Source organism: Rhyacophila brunnea, unplaced genomic scaffold (genome assembly GCF_057557595.1).
Source record: "Rhyacophila brunnea isolate RB1 unplaced genomic scaffold, BYU_Rbru_1.0 scaffold_13, whole genome shotgun sequence".
Lineage (NCBI taxonomy): Eukaryota > Metazoa > Arthropoda > Insecta > Trichoptera > Rhyacophilidae > Rhyacophila > Rhyacophila brunnea.
Window position 1 is genome coordinate 28204012 of NW_028232785.1, and position 15477 is coordinate 28219488.

Sequence of the window (15477 nt, forward strand, 5' to 3'; positions counted from 1 at the left end):
TGACACAAATGTTATCAATCCAACAATGGATTTCTCACGACACAGTGGCGGAAATGCACTATTTACGAATGAAACCCGACACGTAAGTATTCTTTCGGCCTGCGGAAAATGCTCATATGTCAGTTCACACGGAAGAGTTTACTGATTTACTTATTTCTATAAAATACACATACAATATTATAATAACTATGATAATACCTTCAGAAAATTTTGAGTGCTCCGGTTGGTGAAATATTCCATTTCAAGCGCTGAATCAGACAGATTTCGATCAATTATATTTATGTAATACTGATGATTATAGCCGAAATATGAAAATGACGAAGTGCATATTATTAAATGAAATATTTATTTGCAGTTTATTGGGCTGGGTTCGGTAAGGTGACATCACAATAACGGGAGGGTTAAAATAAAATGCATTTTGAGATAGGTAATAACATTTTATTTTCAAATGAGAACATAATAATTATAATTAAACTGGATAAATCCCTTTAGTGCATCATGTAGCATAAAGATTGAATTTTAATTCAGTACTTTTAGTGACATCTATTTTTTCAGAAGTTCTTTTAGTTCCTGACTAAAGATATTTTTTACCCCCGATGGCCACGCGGCTTAAGCGTCGGCCTATTATTACGCTATGGGTCCTACGTTCGAATCCTGGGTCTGGCAAGTACGCATTTTTTTAAATTTGTCTATGAGTCAGAGTTTGAACCGAATAGGTTGAACAAGTGGACATGGTCGGAATAATAATAAATTTGCTCCGGATGTTTTTTTTATTATTATTATTAAAATTTCGTCCTTAAATCTAATGAAAATATTATATGCAACACTGGAATTATTTAAAATACGGCAACACTTCCGAGTGATAAATAACCTAATTTGTTTGACAGAAAAGGCAAATGAAAGACGATTTGCTCAAGATTATTTTGTTTATTAGTATTAATAATGAAAATGACGATTATTTTAAAACTACTTTTTTTTAACCTTTTTTGTACATATAATACGAATTAAAAAAAACTTTTTACCGCTGGCAGAGCAGACTCTGGAGCAAATATTGGGTCCTAGAGCAGAGCAACTCGAAAAATGGTCCGCTCCAACCTCTGTTATAACTGTATATATTCACGAAGAATATTTTGAAGACCTGTAATGCACAATGTATTATAACATGAAACGACTTTTTTTTACATTAAATTTATGTACATATACATTCATGTAAGAATACCAAATAAAAAAAGACGTTCTTTAAAATGCTACATCTCTACTATAAATAATTAAATGAAATTGTTTTTCGAAAACGTTATAAGTCACAAATATTGTGTTCTACTGAAAATAGTCATCTAACCTATATAAAAATAAATAGTTTTTATGTAAAATATTTTAGTTTATATTATGTATTTAACTTAATTAAAATTAAACTAAGTAGGTGTACAATTCACCGGTGGTGTTGGTTAGTTTTTTTTTAAATTGATAATAGTGAACAAAAATAGTCGTTCATCTATAAAATATCCAAAATTATGCAATTAAACCATACATGATTTTGGATATTTTACAGATAAAATAATATTTGTTATATACTATGGTTTGGTTTAGGCAGGGCCATTGTGGACTCAAATAGAAAGCCGACTGGTCCTACTTTTTCCGGCCCTCCCGTTGTTGTCTAAGGATGACCTGTCATTGTTCTATAGAGTGCTCATACTGACGCGTCTGTCGTGTTCACACAGGGAATGGTTTGATTTGGATAGATGAGTTACATGATATATAATACACTAGCATTAACACACCTTCTATATTAATGTAATGCATAGATCAATACATATTTTTTGGAATTGATATTACCACCGATTTTTGTGTGAAGGACTAGCCTGACTTTGACAGCTGATGAATAACAGGAATGTATCTTATTTAAATCAAATAACACTGATAGTTAATAGTGAACCACTTGTTGCTTGTGCAAAAAGATATGCTCATGCTTTTTAGTCTAAATATGGCGCTGGCAGGGCTTAATGGATTTTGAAACACTAAGTGTAATATGTGTTCTTAACGAAAACAAATAAGTATGAATGAAAAGGTGTGCACTATTTTGTCGAATCGCCCATAATATAACAAAACTATTATGGTTTGGTTTATACAAGGTTTAATTGATTTTTAAAAATGAACCAATAACAACTGTAAATAATTGTAGTCTAAGTTCAATAAAAACAAATACGAATAACTGACAAAGTTTAGTGTGCACGGATCTTCAGCCTACCTCCACCCTTCGCAATGATATCTAATCACCAAAGCCATTCATAGAACTGAGAGAAGTGGAATCAGCTTGGAGAGGTCTACATGTAGCTGTGGATAGATTCAGGCTACTGATGGTGATGATAAAGAAAATACCTTTTTACATCAAATGGCCATTATTAACTCAAAACCTTGAAATTTTGAGTTTCCCGATAGAACTAGATTATCGATATTGCATTCTTACTACATAAAACATAATTATGTTATTGCATTATACTATTAATTGGTAGATTAAAATATATATTATTAAACCTTATTATAAATTATTATATTTTTTCATAACTACAAACCCATAACCATAAGTGAATAGTCTCAATTATAAAAATTGAAACCTACACGATATAGTGTAGGTATAAAAGTATGATCGTTTCTACAATCTGCATGGACTCCCTTAGTCAAGATGCGCATACAGTAATATGGTATGTTGGGGTCTATTTCGAAAAAAATATCTCTAACAATCAGTGACGTCCCTAGACAAAATGCCGCCCCTGGGCAGGGCCATAACGTCGCCCCATTTTTTATACAATATTTATATCATCCGTGCTCGTGTCGTTTTTGGTCACCAAGGACATCGAAGGGCAATGGAAGTAAACTAGACATCGTCAACCCGACAAAAAAAGTCCTGTTAAACCTTTTATGTTAATTAATACATTTTGTTTCCGACCAGTGAGCTGAATTTTTTTTAAATGAAAGATATATTCGTTATTAAGTACTCAGTTTAGCTATTTCTATATATTATTATACCAAATGATTCTCCTCGATTTGCCGCCCTTCGAGTAATTGCCGCCCTCAGGCGACGCTCAATCTGCCTACCCCCACGGGACGTCACTGCTAACAATGTATTATTTTTCAGGGCAGCAAGTGAGGGCGGGGTTAACAAAATCTTCTGCCACTTATACCTTACATCACTACAACCGTAGACTACCGCACTTTTCCGGGTACATAATTGATACTCAGACGCTCCCCATTTTGAGTATACCGATAAACACGATACCTATAGTTACCTGTCGAATGCACGTGACCTAATAGTCATAATAGAATCGTCAGTGACAACTTGTGTCGTCCGCGTTGCCTTGTCTTTTAAACATCCCGCGTTGGAATATTAAAGCAAATATTTGATGACTGAATTTAAGTACTGTCACCTAAATATTGATTGCCGGTGATTTACATATTCACAAATTCACTTCACGTATATATTGTACTGCCAAAGTGAGATATTTTGTACCCTTCTGGTTCAGTTCGTAAGCCACTGGGCTATCATCTCGGTGCTCTGAGTTCAATCCATGTGAGGTCACAATATATTAATGTGGTTTTCTCAAAATTGAGTTTATGTGATCTTTTCATACTACAACTATTGTTTCACTACACTACTGTCATTGCGCATCATAGCTGGTTGTAATATTGATAAAAGGTGTAAGAAATCCGTCGTCGACCTTCAAAAGCGATCCACTCGCTGCAGATCTTACATGGCGGGAAGTGCGATGAACTGAGCACAGTAGCGCGACATTGTGCTTGTTTAGTGCTCCGATTCTGGTACGTGACAGGGTGCATTTGAGTTGCATAGAGTCATAACTCACATATTCCAAAAATCGAGTTTTGAGATAATCGCAAAAAAACAAGAGAACTGTTTTTTCTAATTAGACGAAAAGTATTGTACTCCCTTAAGGCTATACCCCAGATGAGGCAAGGTCTAAAAAATCGTAACAATGCGACGCGCGGATTGAGCTTATGAGGCGTTCTACACGGAACATAGTTTGTCATAAACATTCAACATGCATCCATTTAGTGTTATGTTTATTGTTATATTAGTAATAATATCTAATAATATGTTTATTGACATGTTTTCTTTTTCGAGTACAGGCATAACGTTTTTAAGTCATCTTTACACGATATAACAATATATCATCACGCCGCCATCACAAAAAATCGATATAATTTGACGTCCAAAGCAGTTGCGTGACGAAACGCGTCTGACGAATATCGACTGAGTAAGGTATTGCGATGATTTGACGTTTTACTTATGCAAGCTCTTAATACTCCTAAGGCTGCAGATACACAGTACACTATGAGAAATAGAGCTTTCTGTTTGGTTAGGTTAGGTTATTACTCAATGAAAAATTTGAGCTATGACACCATCAGTCAACTTTGTCAACGATTTTCACATAGTTTAAAGTAACTTTTCATAGCCAACTATCTTTCTTTATATAGGTTAATGCCTTTTGAATCACTTGGAATATTTAACAAAAAAATAATAAACTGCAAAGTGTGAGTTATGACCCGAGGCGACTCATTTAGTTAGGTATATATTATATTAAAAATACAATGAAAATGAAATATCAATAATTTTCGACTGTGTGGTAAATCTCAAAACAAGGTACGATGCAGAGAGCCACTGTGCAACTCTTGCAGCGGTACCTTGATTCTTTTCTTAACTTTTTTGATAAACAAACCACACATCTTGCCATCGCTGCAGATGTTTTCCCAGTCGGAGGCAATTTCTCCATGAAATGCCTTTCCAAGAGACGCAATGGCGATTCTAACTTCCGTTTCCTTATTATGGATTTGGAGGTAACTTCATATTTATATTGTTTTATCAGTTGCCGTATCACCTCCAATTGAAACTGTCCCAGCGACACGCGGTTTCCAGTTTTTTGACAGTACAAAATATGAGCATTCACCAACGAAAGATCCATCAAGTGGAAAAACATTTGTTTGTACCATTTCATGGCCTTTCTAGCTGAACTTACATTCGTAAGAAGCAATTCAGCTTTGTCAATTGTACTCTTATTTTTAAGATAATCTCTAATACATTCAGGTTTTATGAATGGTTTATTTTGATTTGTAATTTTGTTTGGATCGTTATGGAAAGTTGTCAGCATAGATATCTCCTTTGTATCCTTCCAAATCTGTGCTGATATAGAGTCAGTATGATACACTTTAATTTCTCCTTTCTTTATTGTTTCACTTAACTTTGGCATCCCTTTCCGTTTTTTTCTTACAGTCCCACAAGCATTTGTTTTTCGAGCAAGTAACTTTTGAAACAAAAGTGGACTGGTACACACATTATCTACATATAGTGTATGTCCACGGTCCAAAAACGGCTCCATAAGTGTCATAACTATATTATCAGAAACACTCATATGTAGATGTGTTATATATTCTGTATTTTCTCCAACGTGCACAATTAAATTTAGAATATATCCGGTTGCACAGTCAGATATTACAAAAAAATATATACCTAAACGCCCATCTGGAGTGTTCCGACGAAAACACAGTTTACCCTTGAACAACGGCGTACTTTTATCAACACATATATTCATAAATGGATACATATGTTGTTTAAATGTGTTTTGAAAATGTTTAATAACGAATCTTATTTTGAACATCTGGTCAAGTTCTTTTTGCTGAGTATTGTCACAAAAATTAAGCATACGGAGAATGATTTCAAATCTATTTCGAGACATTGTTTCTGAATATATGGGTGAATACATTAAGTCGTCTGTAGACCAGTGATCTTGAATGTTGTTTCTGGAATTACATGTCATTAAAAGACACACAGCAAAAAATATGTATAATTCTTCCACTGTCACGTCCGCCCAGTGTTTCAAACGCCAACTCAACACATCGCTATGATTCTTGACAAACTGGTATTGCTTGTTCGTTTCATTTGTTATATAATTCATTAGAGAATCGGTCATGAACAGTTTAAAAAAATCTACTTCTCTATTTCCAACATTTTTTAGATCAGCTCCAGATCTGGAGCTATCGAACAAGTGTATTTTCGGAAGAAAATCAGCAGTGTCCCATTGGAAAATAGGTGATAAATTTTCACCTCCATGAACGTTCCAATTATGCCTCTTTAGATGAAAGAGAAATGGAACCGTATAGTTGCATTCATCGCAACCGAATCTCTTCTTCACTTTACAGTTTTTTTCATTATTGGGTAAAGCAAAATCGTCTTGCATAGATGTATGGTTTTTTAAAAGAGTTTTGGTTGAGAAAAAAGTAAAACAAACATTACATACAAAATTTCTTTCATAAAACGAACTTCTATTCAACTTCAGACGAATTTCTTTTTTAGTTACAATCGCTGTTTCTTCTTTAATGTAATTGTTGTGAAGTTCAATTTCACCATTTCCAGGAACCACAAACTGTCTGACATTAATGTCAGATGTTCTGAGGTCATATTGATATGCTCCCATATTGTCAATGTTTTGTTTTGATATTTGTGACCTTTTATTACTGTAGTTTGAATCAGTATCCATTTCAAATTTTAAATCGAGTGAAACCTGCAAATAATCAAAACAAATGATTAACAAGACTGAGGATAAAAGGGATCCAAGTACATATGTGAACAAGCTAATTAAAAATTTACGTTTTCCATAAACGCTTCCTGTGCGATTATGATCGATTAATATACTTATATTTAAATGTCAAAAGATGAAGATTTTAAACATACATAACTTGAAAACACCTCACCCACTAAAAAATATTACATTTGAAAAAAATTCAATGCCTGACGGGATTTGAACCCGAAAACCAATTAAACTGCAGTCCTCCAACTTAATAACTGTTTGATACCAGTGGATATACGGGGACAAATCCCGTCAGGCATCGTATTCTTTTCTAGTGGGTTCTATGTGTTTAAAAGTTATGGATGTCCAATATATCGAATGTTACATTCTCAAATCTTGCGAAATGGTTTATGAAGATGTTAATTGCTCATTGCATCAATGTCGTATAAGTATTTAATTCAATATTAATTTCTTATCCATTTTTTTGGCTATAACGTCTCATCTTAATTATATCATATGGGCCTCCACAGATGTTTTTACTTTTGTTAGCCACTTGCTCACCCTATTAGGTCCATACTTTGATTCCAAGCACTAATGTGTATTGTAGAAACAATATGTGCATTGCCAGAGCGATTCGAACTTGGGACCCACGCAGCACTCGAAATGGAGAATTTTACGAACCGGAGCACTCGGTAATTTTATAAAAATATCATCATAGTTATCTAATTTTATGTGTTTTATGAAAAACAAGTGTGTGATTTTTTGTTATATTATGGCCATTCTAGCTCAAATGGTAAAATTATTTTTTCCATGAGATGGAACGACAATGTTGCCGACTTTACGACCCGGAACGGCGCTCCGGTGCGTTCCGGTCCATTTCGAGCCCTGGACCCACGACATTATAAGCATACGTGTATACCGCTTCGCTATGAGAGAGTAATAGTCAAACATACCTATAGTATATTCTTATTAGCATGACGATAGGCCACGTAGCCATGTGACAGTATAATTGTAATGATAGAAGTGAACCAATCACAAACACCCAGTATTCAGAAAATCACATACTTAACTATATTGTGACCTCACCGGGAATCAAACCCGGATTGCATGAAGGAAAGGTAAGCACCTTGTGCACTGGACTACGAGAGCAGTAGAACCATTTAACAATTAATATACGCGCATCAAAAATCTTTCTATGGGCACTAAGTAGTAAGCGGACCAAATGTGCTTTTACTATATATGACAGTGTTTAGATAGCGCCTCTTATATCACAATGTAACTTTTATCGATTCCTTTCATCCGGTCATAATTTAAATTATATGTACATAAACTCAAAGGAAACTTTGGTGCGTGGTGACCTCAGTTTTGGGTTACTGCTTCTGAGACATACCCGGCCATAAACAACTGAATATACCTCACATCAAAACATGCTACCTAAATATTAAATACCTGATTGACAGGATTGTATTCTGAATAAGATGAACCAGCACCAGCATTTTCATAAGTGAATGGACGTTTTGCTTCTCCAACAAACTCGCTTTCCAAATAAGTCTCAGACTTTATATTGGGCAGGTTCGTTGAGAGAACCTGAAAAAACATAAAAATAATACTATATAATAAATACATATATGTACTTACATAAAATTACATAATTTTAAAAATGTAGGAACTTGTTGGATACGTAATACCGAATATTTAATTATAGTTGGAAACAAAATATAAATAATTACAATATAAAAAGAACTTTTTATATACAACGTTTTTAACTGTTGAATTATTATGCTCAATATGCTCAAACTTGTACGAAGTAAATAAAAAACAAACAAATATAGAATACTGAAATGTCATGTTCATTTTGATTTCCATAGTAACGCACGCATATACTATTAATTTAGTTTGTAGGACCCCCTTAGCAACCAATAATAGTCTTTTACTTTTTACGGATTTTTCTGAAATAACTTTCCATACAAAACAGATTTAACTGCAAATGAATTCAATTCTACTTTAAAGATGGCTAAAAGTATTAAAAGAATGCATTGGCATCGTGTTCTGATATATTCAAAAAGTTTCAAATGTCTAGCTGGTCGAAAAGTTAGTCAAAAATCGATTGCAAGATTTGTACTGGATAAAAAACCACCGGACAAACAAGAATACGAGCTAAGAAAAACGTGGTAAAATATAATATGCGAGTCAACGTTTTAACGGGTCTAGGACGATTTGGCACCGGACAACTGGACGCCACGGAATTCGAAAATAAATAGACGTTAGGTATTTATAGGTACTTAAAAAATATATTCAATATTATTATTTATATTTCAATGATTATATTATGATTTAATAGTTGGTGAGAATGTAAATATTCAGCAGTAAACAATGATTTAATCGTGCATATGTTTAAGTTCCAACGAAAAAAGAGTTTTTTATTTTATATAAAGGCCTTAGGCATGGTAATTCTCAATCCACAATAAAGAATACATCATCTTAAGAGTAAAATGAATTCAAACTACTAAGTAGTAGATAGAAACTGATTAAAATATCTCGTCTACACGTGTCTACGACAGTGCGGCGTCCAATTGTCCGGAGGCCAGTCGTCCCATTTCCGTTTTAACAATGAAACTATGAAACGTTATACCATCGTGTTGCTTCTCAGTACGACTACAAAATTTAAACACAACATAGTTATTAATATTAATATGTTCTACTAAAATAACTCAAAATAATTACCACTAACTTTATAATTTACACAAAACAATAAACATCAGCAACATGTGCTCGCAATTTATAAATGAATGTAATCAGTCAAATCCATTTTTACCGGCGACGATTACAAACAATATTTAAATCAGCCATATCATTGCCGACTCAAGTATGGCCATGGGTATAGGCATTGCCGACTCAAGTAGAAAGCCGATACATTCACAACGACTGGTCCTACTTTTTCCGCCCCTCCTGTTGTTGTCTATGTATGAACTGCCATTGCCTGTCATTGTTCTATAGAGTGCTCATACTGACGCGTCTGTCGTGTTCACACAGGGAATGGTTTGATTTGAATAGATAAGTTACAAGATAAATAATACACTAGCTTTAACACACCTTCTATGTAATGCATAGATCAATGCATTTTTACATATTTTTTGGAAATCAATATTACCACCGGTTTTTGTGTGAAGGACTATTAATATTGTACGACAACATCTTCTTGGCTACGTGAAGGAGGGCGCTGTTGTCGACTAAATGGGAGGAGCTTGTTAGTTTATAATGGAAGTGTGGTTAAAAATGGGAGGAGCATGTTAACACGTAGCCAAGAAGATGTTGTCATAGAATAGTCTTGACTTTGACAGCTGATGAATAACAGGAATGTATATTATTTATTAATAACACTGAGAGTTAATATTTGATTTGAGAATTTTTTATAATTCAATTTGAAACGAGAGAGGGCTAATCAATATGTCAAGCAATCTGGGATCTGATTTTGACAGCTGAAAAGTGGACCACTCGTTGCTTGTGCAAACAGTTATGCTCAGGCTGTATTAATCTAAAGATGGCGGTGGTAGCGGATGGTACCCATAAATTAAATTTGAAGTTAACTTAAGGCCTATCCCAATTATGTATTATCTATACCCCCCCCCCCCAACCCCCGCTATTTAATCAGTAACACTGCATACAGCGCTATAAAATCGTAGCCAAGTTATGATGTTTTTACTATAATTCCGATAAAATGTATGAGAATGTCCCGCAAACCTCTCCACCAGAGTACACGAAAATAAAGGAAAGTGGTTTACTCTCTAGGCTTAGATTATAGAAAAATATAGATAGAGCTATTGCATGTGTTTGTCCTTCAAAACATGACGAACTTTTTCACGCACTTGCCTCGCCCCCTTCACGCTTTCTCCGCGACCATTTCCTGGGTTATTCGAAAATATGTGTGACAGTTGCGTGTCGTAGTGTTGCCAGATATCGAATATTTATTAAAATGTTATAATTTTACAAGCGATGTTTTTATAAATTATATTATGGCAACACTGGCGTGTTGGCTATGCACTTGGTAAAACATTACCCACTAAAATCGGCTCATGCGGAGGGCTTGTCTCTAGGTAAGACTGTAAGAAAATATCATTTTCGTGTGGGAACAAATGTGGAATAAACACGTGTTAAAGAATATGTATATAATTTATATGTATAATATATATTTTGAATATGTGAGTGACGTCCCTACACAAAATGCCGCAACATTTTTTTTATACAGTACTTTTTATCATCCTTTCATGACTCAAATATCAAAGAAATGTGTTGTAAGGATATGGGTTTATTTATATTATATTTATTTGTTTACAGCCACATGTATTAAGTAAATAATCCGCTAAAATTCAATAAATACAAAAATCTTCTTAAAAAAACTAACCTCAAAAGTGTTGGCGATGTCGTTGGCAACGTTTTGCGTGCTGCCGTGCGGACTGATTAGGGGGTTTATTGGCACATCAAACCAAGGATTCCTCTCTGTATCAGATGCACCATCGTCTGGTTCGCGTTTAATATCCATTTACGTAAATTATCTTGCCAACCGGAGAGCTGGACCGCTGGAGATAACGATAATGGAAACGTCACGTCACGATAGCCATAGAGCATAGACTAATAAAGATTATATTTATGTTGCCATCTTTTTAAAATGAACATGCGTGTGTTTTGTTTTTTTAGTTAAGCGTCAATGACATTGACCTACTTTACAAGCTGTTTGTTGGCGAATTTAAAAGCGGGCGATTCAGCTACCGCGATTGTGATGATGACACACAAAAGTTTCCATTCGCTGAGAAGCCAACCACACGCCGGGGTGTAGCGTGTAAAGTTGACCAGCTTTCAACTTTTCTCAGTAGATTGTTTACAATCTGCTTGTTAGCTTGTTAGATGATGACACTGGGCGACTTTACAGGCAGATTGTAAATTCACCAACAAGCAGCTCGTAAAGTAGCTCAATGTCATTGACGCTTTACCTATCTAAATAGATGTCTTCAAAGCAGTGGTTCCCACGTGAAATTCAAATGTGGCCGCAAAATTTATTGAGATTGGCAGTTTTATGGAAACGTCTTGTGGCCGCATCAAATTTCACTTATTGTTGTGATTGAAAAATTAAAGCATAATTGTATTTACCTACTTATAAAATGGATCAATTTATTGATAGACAAGTCCATTTAATAAAAGACATTTACATTAAATTTTAGTACTAACATATTATTAAGTATATTTATTTAAAAATAATACAAATGGAAATTCTTCAATACTTACTCCTTCTTTCCAATGCAAGCCTTGCTTGTAAGTTTATATCTTTCTTACAACTGGCATCGATATATTTTGTTTTTTATGAAGTGCATTAAACTGAATGATCTTTCACAGTATACAGTAGTAGGAAAAATCGACAATATTAATAAGCAATTATTGTTGCCAATTCTTGAATTGATTTAATTTTTGGTCAACGTATAACTTCGATCAAAAATTTTCAACCATGTTGTAATTGTTTATTGCCTTTAGAATGTGTCTTGAATACCTGTCTTTATTTTGTTTAAATAATATTAGTGTTTTTATATCTGGCTTTGAATTTAACTTAATTATTATTGTCGTTTGACAACCATTTTTTTTCACTTATTTGTTAAGTAGGTACCTATCCTAGCAACGCTATTCTCTGATATTATCAAGGATAGTAATTTGAGCTTTGTGTAAGAACTATTTAGTATATCGTACAAACATCATGCGTACATTATAATATTAATGTGTATTAGAAATTAGGTAGGTACCTACGTACGTAAGCGAGCCCCTACATTCATCCAAACGATCTACAAAATCGGACTTTACAATACAATTTAGTGCGACCAGTGGGTCTATTCTGTACTTATCGACCGCTAAAGTGATAAAGTGATAGTGATATTATCAAACGTAGGGTAGGTTTGTATCAAAGTATTAGGTAGCACTTATTGTAACAATTACAATACGTTGGTTGTAATTGTTTATTGCCTTTAGAATGTGTCTTGAATACCTGTCTTTATTTTGTTTAAATAATATTAGTGTTTTTATATCTGGCTTTGAATTTAACTTAATTATTATTGTCGTTTGACAACCATTTTTTTCACTTATTTGTTAAGTAGGTACCTATCCTAGCAACGCTATTCTCTGATATTATCAAGGATAGTAATTTGAGCTTTGTGTAAGAACTATTTAGTATATCGTACAAACATCATGCGTACATTATAATATTAATGTGTATTAGAAATTAGGTAGGTACCTACGTACGTAAGCGAGCCCCTACATTCATCCAAACGATCTACAAAATCGGACTTTACAATACAATTTAGTGCGACCAGTGGGTATATTCTGTACTTATCGACCGCTAAAGTGATAAAGTGATAGTGATATTATCAAACGTAGGGTAGGTTTGTATCAAAGTATTAGGTAGCACTTATTGTAACAATTACAATACGTTGGTTGTAATTGTTGCAATAAGCGTTCAATTTTAACAGCGCCTCTCTTGCTGCTTACGAATTATTGCAATTTGCGAATTGAAATTATTGGAATTTACGAATTGTACAAAGTAAAATGAAATAGGTACATAGGTACTTAAGTACCTTCTTAACTTTTCCCGCGTGTCACAAAAATTGTCCACTTGTCATACTAAATTTTATGTGTACGCGTGTCATAGGTTCACTATCTCTCCGTTCTAAATGGCGTATCGTTGCTATAATAGATTTATTTCCTATAATATTATTATTAGGTACACTACATTTGTAAACCCTTAAGTAAGACTTCGACTTCTATATCAAGACGGGACGAGACTTCGGCTTCTATAACCTAACCTAACCTAACCTAACACGTCAGCGCGGCCGTTTCTGCTACTACAACGTTGCAATATCTCCCGCATGAGACAAGTGTGTGGCGTACGAATACTTAGCCTGCTTGCATATATTATCAGATCTCTAAATGATCCTAAAAATGTGTCGAATTAGTCGATGTGACGTCATCGTTATTTTACGAAACAACAAATCACATGTTGCATGTCGAAGTCAAAAGAAACACCTACGAATTGGTCATTCCTATACCGGGTCGCCGATCACCGCAATGAAATATCAATACGTTTCGAAGGCTACGCGCGACTGTCGCTAGATAGATGTGCGAGTTTATCTCATGCAACACTGGCCGCCCGTTCTCGAAAGTTTTGATTTATGGCGGTCAGGCACACGAGGCGAGTTGTGATGTGCGAGCCGGCTAATACTTGAATCGCAAACAGCGCCATGACGTGGATGTCAATATATAAAAGCCGAACAGTATTATGTTCCACCGCAGTAAAGATAGTCCTTCTGGTATCTGGTATGTACCTAGAAATAGTATGGGCGTATTTAAAATTCTCCCTGTATTTTGATTATCATTTCAGATTCAGATTATCTATTCTAAAGATTATTTAATATCTCTCAATTTATATTTAGAAATTTATTAATTAAACTCGGTACCTAAGTACCTACCTGCCTATCAAACTATTGACAAAGTCCAGCGCCATTTTTCGAATAATAAAGCCTGAGCATAACTTTTTGCACAAGCAACGAGTAGTCCACTGTTCAGCTGTCAAAATCAGATCCCTGATTGCTTGACATATTGATTCACCCTTTCTCGTTTCAAATTGAATTAAGTATATAAAATTCTCAAAACAAACATATTAACATTACTATCAGTGTTATTTATAAATAATAATATATATTCCTGTAATTCATCAACTGTTGAAGTCAGACTAGTCTTCACACAAAAACCGGTCGTAATATCGATTTCCGAAAAATATGTAGCATTGATCTACGCATTAAGTACATTTGTAGAAGGTGTGTTAATGCTTGTGTATTATTTATCATGTAACTAATCTATTCAAATCAAACCATTCCCTGTGTGAACATGACATACGCGTCAGTATGAGCACGCTATAAAACAATGACAGGCCATCCATAGACAACAACGGGAGGGGCGGAAAGAGTAGGACCAGTCGTTGTGAATGTATCGGCTTACTACTTCAGTCGGCAAGGGCGGCCGGGAAGATGATGAGGCGATTAATAAGATGTCAGTATTACGAAAAATAGGTGTTTATTCCAAGAAGTAGGTACAGTAAGCAGGGTTATTCTAACATATCACTTAAAACCGGTTGTATACCACAAGCGTATATATGCGCTCTCTAACTACATTCGTGCAATGCAGGCAATGAGCGTCGCTTGGGGGCGGCAGTTACCCGAAGGGCGGCAAATCGAGGAGAAACATTAGGTATATATAAATAGCCACCTAAACTAAGTTATAACGGAAATATCTTTCCATTAAAAAGTTCATCTCACTGGTAGGAAACAAAATGTACCTATTAATTACAATACAAGTTATGATAGGACTATAATGTTTTGTTGGGTTGCGATGTCTAGTTTACTTCCGTTTTTTGAGGTCACGTCCTTGGTGAACAGCAATTCCACTCAATGTTGTGTAAAATGTTTGCTAGTCAATTGCGAGTTTTGAAAGTTGTCAGGCGTATTTATAAATGTAACTGAAACCGTGGACTCACAATACATATTGTCTATTGAAGAAGTGATGGCATTAAGTGGTATTCATCTTGTTATTAATGTCTTCATAGAACACATTTCTTAGATATTGGAGTCATGAAAGGATGATAAAAATATTGTACTTTAAATTTTTTTTTTTAAATGTGGCGGCATTTTGGCGCTGCCTAGGGGCGGCATTTTGTCTAGGGACATCACTGAATGCAGGCCATAGAAAATGAGCGTGTATATACGCTGTACTTTACATTCATACTAACCCCGGTCGATTATTTAAAATAAATTTAATATATTGTACACACATTGCCATCTTTTAGAATCATGGTGAAATACTTAATGAAAAA

The 15477-nt window shown here is 34.5% G+C and overlaps 1 long non-coding RNA gene across 1 annotated transcript; it reads right to left on the minus strand.

Annotated features, from left to right (window-relative positions):
* Positions 1–3972: 3972 nt before the first annotated feature.
* LOC147077159 (uncharacterized) lies at positions 3973–11194 on the minus strand. Its single transcript, XR_015069418.1, has 3 exons — positions 10978–11194; positions 8025–8162; positions 3973–6569 (listed from the first exon to the last, which is right to left on the minus strand). It is a non-coding gene; the product is annotated as an uncharacterized LOC147077159 (long non-coding RNA).
* Between the last annotated feature and the right edge of the window lie 4283 nt (positions 11195–15477).